At 41.8% G+C, this 6083-nt stretch overlaps 1 non-coding gene across 1 annotated transcript; it reads left to right on the top strand.

Moving 5' to 3' along the window:
• The first annotated feature begins 5155 nt into the window (after positions 1-5155).
• Positions 5156-5263, top strand: LOC130947121 (small nucleolar RNA R71). The gene has a single exon (XR_009072531.1). It is a non-coding gene; the product is annotated as a small nucleolar RNA R71 (small nucleolar RNA).
• The last annotated feature ends 820 nt before the right edge of the window (positions 5264-6083 follow it).

Genomic DNA, 6083 nt, shown 5'->3' with positions numbered 1-6083 from the left:
GAGTAAATGACATAAAAATCCACTTCCGGGCCCACTTGGTGTGTGCTTGGGCTGAGCAATGAAGCATTTTCGTGTAGAGACTCTCCTTGGAGTTAAACGCCAGCTTTTATGCCAGTTTGGGCGTTTAACTCCCATTTAGGTGCCAGTTCCGGCGTTTAACGCTGGAATTTCTTGAGGTGACTTTGAACGCCGGTTTGGGCCATCAAATATTGGGCAAAGTATGGACTATCATATATTGCTAAAAAGCCCAGGATGTCTACTTTCCAACCCTATTGAGAGCGCGCCAATTGGGCTTCTGTAGCTCCAGAAAATCCACTTCGAGTGCAGGGAGGTCAGAATCCAACAGCATCTGCAGTCCTTTTGAGTCTCTGGATAAGATTTTTGCTCAGATCCCTCAATTTCAGCCAGAAAATACCTGAAATCACAGAAAAACACACAAACTCATAGTAAAGTCCAGAAAAGTGAATTTTAATTAAAAACTAATAAAAATATACTAAAAGATACTAAAAACATACTAAAAACAATGCCAAAAAGCGTACAAATTATCCGCTCATCACAACACCAAACTTAAATTGTTGCTTGTCCCCAAGCAACTGAAAATCAAATAAGATAAAAAGAAGAGAATATGCAATGAACTCCAAAAACATCTATAAAGATCAGTATTAATTAGATGAGCGGGGCTTTTAGCTTTTTGCCTCTGAATAGTTTTGGCATCTCACTCTATCCTTTGAAATTCAGAATGATTGGCTTCTTTAGGAACTCAGAATCCAGATAGTGTTATTGATTCTCCTAGTTAAGTATGATGATTCTTGAACACAGCTACTTTATGAGTCTTGGCCGTGGCCCAAAGCACTCTGTCTTCCAGTATTACCACCGGATACATACATGCCACAGACACATAATTGGGTGAACCTTTTCAGATTGTGACTCAGCTTTGCTAAAGTCCCCAATTAGAGGTGTCCAGGGTTCTTAAGCACACTCTTATTGCCTTGGATCACAACTTTATTCTTTCTTTTTTTTTCTATTTTTTTTCGTTTTTCTCCTTCTTTTTTCCTTTTTTTTTGTATTCACTGCTTTTTCTTGCTTCAAGAATCATTTTTATGATTTTTCAGATCCTCAGTAACATGTCTCCTTTTTCATCATTCTTTCAAGAGCCAACAATTTTAACATTCATGAACCACAAATTCAAAAGACATATGCACTGTTTAAGCATACATTCAGAGAACAGAAGTAATGCCACCACATCAAAATAATTAAACTATTATAAAATTCAGAATTCATGCAATTCTTTCCTTTTCAATTAAGCACGTTTTTATTCAAGAAAGGTGATGGATTCATAGGACATTCATAACTTTAAGGCATAGACACTAAGACACTAATGATCATAAGACACAAACATAGACAAACATAAGCACTAAAATTCGAAAAACAGAAGAATAAAGAACAAGGAAATTAAAGAACGGGTCCACCTTAGTGATGGCGGCTTGTTCTTCTTCTTGAAGGTCTTATGGAGTTCTTGAGCTCCTCAATGTCTCTTCCTTGTCTTTGTTGCTCCTCTCTCATGATTCTTTGATCTTCTCTAATTTCATGGAGGAGAATGGAGTGTTCTTGGTGCTCCACCCTTAGTTGTCCCATGTTGGAACTTAGTTCTCCTAGGGAGGTGTTTACTTGCTCCCAATAGTCTTGTGGAGGAAAGTGCATCCCTTGAGGCATCTCAGGGATCTCTTGATGAGAGGGGTCTCTTGTGTACTCCATCCTTTTCTTGGTGATGGGCTTGTCCTCATCAATGGGGGTATCTCCTTCTATGTCAACTCCAACTGAATAACAGAGGTGACAAATGAGATGAGGAAAGGCTAGCCTTGCCAAGGTGGAAGGCTTGTCCGCCACTTTATAGAGTTCTTGGGCTATAACCTCATGAACTTCCACTTCTTCTCCAATCATGATGCTATGAATCATGATGGCTCGGTCTAGAGTAACTTCGGACCGGTTGCTAGTGGGAATGATTGAGCGTTGAATGAACTCTAACCATCCTCTAGCCATGGGCTTGAGGTCATGCCTTCTCAATTGAACCGGCTTGCCTCTTGAATCTCTCTTCCATTGTGTGCCCTCTTCACATATAACTGTGAGGACTTGGTCCAACCTTTGATCAACGTTGACCCTTCTTGTGTAAGGATGTTCATCTCCTTGCATCATAGGCAAGTTGAACGCCAACCTTACACTTTTCGGACTAAAATCCAAGTATTTCCCCCGAACCATAGTAAGATAATTCTTTGGATCCGGGTTCATACTTTGATCATGGTTCTTTGTGATCCATGCATTGGCATAGAACTCTTGAACCATCAAGATTCTGACTTGTTGAATGGGGTTGGTAAGTACTTCCCAACCTCTTCTTCGGATCTCATGGCGGATCTCCGGATATTCACCCTTTTTGAGTGAAAAGGGGACCTTGGGGATCACCTTCTTTAAGGCCACAACTTCATAGAAGTGGTCTTGATGCACCCTTGAGATGAATCTATCCATCTCCCATGACTCGGAGGTGGAAGCTTTTGCCTTCCCTTTCCTCTTTCTAGAGGTTTCTCCGGCCTTGGATGCCATAAATGGTTATGGAAAACGAAAAAGCAACGCTTTTACCACACCAAACTTAAAAGGTTTGCTCGTCCTCGAGCAAAAGAAGAAAGAAGAGAGTAGAAGAAGAAGAAATGAGGGAGAAGGGAATGGCTTAGTGTATTCGGCCAAAGAAGGGGGAGAAGTGGTGTTTAGGTTGTGTGAAAATGAAGAAGTGAAGAAGGGTATTATAGAGAGAGGGGAGAAGGAGTTCGGCCATGTATGGGTGGGTTTGGGAGGGAAAGTGGTTTGAATTTGAAGGGTGAGGTTGGTGGGGATTTATGAAGGATGGATGTGAGTGGTGAAGAGAAAGATGGGATTTGATAGGTGAGGGGTTTTTGGGGAAGAGGTATTGAGGTGATTGGTGAATGGGGGAAGAAGAGAGAGGGTGGTGGTGGGGTAGGTGGGGGTCCTGTGGGGTCCACAGATCCTGTGGTGTCAAGGAAAAGTCATCCCTGCACCAAAAGTTGCTCAAAATCACGTTTTGAGCTATTTCTGGCGTTAAACGCCGGGCTGGTGCCCATTCCTGGCGTTTAACGCCAGGTTCTTGCCCTTTTCTGGCGTTTAACGCCAGTCTGGTGCCCCTTTCTGGCGTTAAACGCCCAGAATGGTGCCAGACTGGGCGTTAAACGCCCAACTGCTAGGCTTACTGGCGTTTGAACGCCAGCAACATCTTCCTCCAGGGTGTGCTGTTTTTCTTCCTATTTTTCATTTTGTTTTTGCTTTTTTCATTGATTTTGTAACTTCTTATGATCATCAACCTACAAAAAAACATAACAAAAGAAAATATATAAAATATAAGCATTGGGTTGCCTCCCAACAAGCGCTTCTTTAATGTCAGTAGCTTGACAGATGGCTCTCATTGAGCCTCACAGATACTCAGAGCAATGTGGAAACCTCCCAACACCAAACTTAGAGTTTGAATGTGGGGGTTCAACACCAAACTTAGAGTTTGGTTGTGGCCTCCCAACACCAAACTTAGAGTTTGACTTTGGGGGCTCTATTTGTCTCTAATTTGAGGGAAGCTCTTCAAGCTTCATCTCCATGGTGACAGAGGGATATCCTTGAGCCTTAAACACAAAGGATTCTTCATTCACTTGAATGATTAGTTCACCTCTATCAACATCAATCACAGCCTTTGCTGTGGCTAGGAAGGGTCTGCCAAGGATGATGGATTCATCCATGCACTTCCCAGTCTCTAGGACTATGAAATCAGTAGGGATGTAATGGTCTTCAACTTTTACCAAAACATTCTCTACAAGTCCATGAGCTTGTTTTCTTGAGTTGTCTGCCATCTCCAATGAGATTCTTGCAGCTTGTACCTCAAAGATCCCTAGCTTCTCCATTACAGAGAGAGGCATGAGGTTCACACTTGACCCTAAGTCACACAGGGCCTTCTTGAAGGTCATGGTGCCTATGGTACAAGGTATTGAAAACTTCCCAGGATCTTGTCTCTTTTGAGGTAATTTCTGCCTAGACAAGTCATCCAGTTCTTTGGTGAGCAAGGGAGGTTCATCTTCCCAAGTCTCATTCCCAAATAACTTGTTATTTAGCTTCATGATTGCTCCAAGATATTTAGCAACTTGCTCTTCAGTGACATACTCATCCTCTTCAGAGGAAGAATACTCATCAGAGCTCATGAAAGGCAGAAGTAAGTCCAATGGAATCTCTATGGTCTCATTTTGAGCCTCAGATTCCCATGGTTCCTCATTGGGGAACTCAGAGGAGGTTGGTGCACGCCCATTGAGGTCTTCCTCAGTGGCGTCCACCTCCTCTCTCCATATTCGGCCATGGTTATGGCTTTGCACTCTCCTTTTGGATTTTCTTCTGTATTACTTGGGAGAGTACTAGGAGGGAGTTCAGTAACTTTCTTGCTCAGCTGACCCACTTGTCCTTCCAAATTTCTGATGGAGGACCTTGTTTCATTCATGAAACTTTGAGTGGTTTTGATTAGATCAGAGACCATTGTTGCTAAGTCAGAGGTATTCTGCTTAGAACTCTCTGTCTGTTGCTGAGAAGATGATGGAAAAGGCTTGTTATTGCCAAGCCTGTTTCTTCCACCATTATTGTTATTGAAACCTTGTTGAGGTCTCTCTTGATTCTTCCATGAGAAATTTGGGTGATTTCTCCATGAAGAATTATAGGTGTTTCCATAGGGTTCTCCTAGGTAATTCACCTCTTCCATTGAAGAGTTCTCAGGATCATAAGCTTCTTCCTCAGATGAAGCTTCCTTAGTACTGCCAGGTGCATTTTGCATTCCAGACAGACTTTGAGAAATCGAATTGACTTGTTGAGTCAATATCTTGTTCTGAGCCAGTATGGCATTCAGAGTGTCAATCTCAAGAACTCCTTTCTTCTGACTAGTCCCATTGTTCACAGGATTTCTTTCAGAAGTGTACATGAATTGGTTATTTGCAACCATTTCAATTAGCTCTTGAGCCTCTGTAGGCGTCTTCTTCAAATGAAGAGATCCTCCAGCAGAGCTATCCAAAGACATCTTGGATAGTTCAGAGAGACCATCATAGAAGATACCTATGATGCTCCATTCAGAAAGCATGTCTGAGGGACATCTTCTGATTAATTGTTTGTATCTTTCCCAAGCTTCATAGAGGAATTCTCCATCCTTCTGTCTGAAGGTTTGGACTTCCACTCTAAGCTTACTCCATTTTTGAGGTGGAAAGAACTTTGCCAAGGAGGCATTGACTAGCTTTTCCCAAGAGTCCAGGCTATCTTTAGGTTGTGAGTCCAACCATATTCTAGCTCTGTCTCTTACAGCAAAAGGGAATAGCATCAGTCTGTAGACCTCAGGGTCAACCCCATTAGTCTTGACTGTGTCACAGATTTGCAAGAACTCAGCTAAAAACTGATGAGGATCTTCCATTGGAAGTCCATGGAATTTGCAATTCTGTTGCATTAGAGAAACTAATTGAGGCTTAAGCTCAAAGTTGTTTGCTCCAATGGCAGGGATAGAGATGCTTCTCCCATAGAAGTTGGGAGTAGGTGCAGTAAAGTCACCCAGCACCTTCGTTGCATTGTTGGCATTGGTGTTGTTTTCGGCTGCCATGTGTTCTTCTTCTTTGAAGAATTCGGTCAGGTCCTCTAAAGAGAGTTGTGCCTTGGCTTCTCTTAGCTTTCGCTTCAAGGTTCTCTCAGGTTCAGGGTCAGCTTCAACAAGAATGCCTCTGTCTCTGCTCCTGCTCATATGAAAGAGAAGAGAAAAAGAAAATGTGGAATCCTCTATGTCACAGTATAGAGATTCCTTGAGGTGTCAGAGGAAAAGAAAAATAGAAGAAAAGAAGGTAGAAGAATTCGAACTTGATTAGATAGAGTTCAAATTGTGCATTAAGAAGGAGTAGTACTCCATAAATAGAAGGATATGGGAGGAGAGGAAGAAGATTTTCGAAAATTCAATTAAAAAGATTTTGAAAACATTTTGAAAAACACTTAATTGATTTTCGAAAATAAAAGTAAGAAAGAAA

Source organism: Arachis stenosperma, chromosome 8 (genome assembly GCF_014773155.1).
Source record: "Arachis stenosperma cultivar V10309 chromosome 8, arast.V10309.gnm1.PFL2, whole genome shotgun sequence".
Classification (NCBI taxonomy): domain Eukaryota; kingdom Viridiplantae; phylum Streptophyta; class Magnoliopsida; order Fabales; family Fabaceae; genus Arachis; species Arachis stenosperma.
Note: the sequence above shows the minus strand (reverse complement) of the source record. Positions and strands in the feature narration are given on the sequence as shown.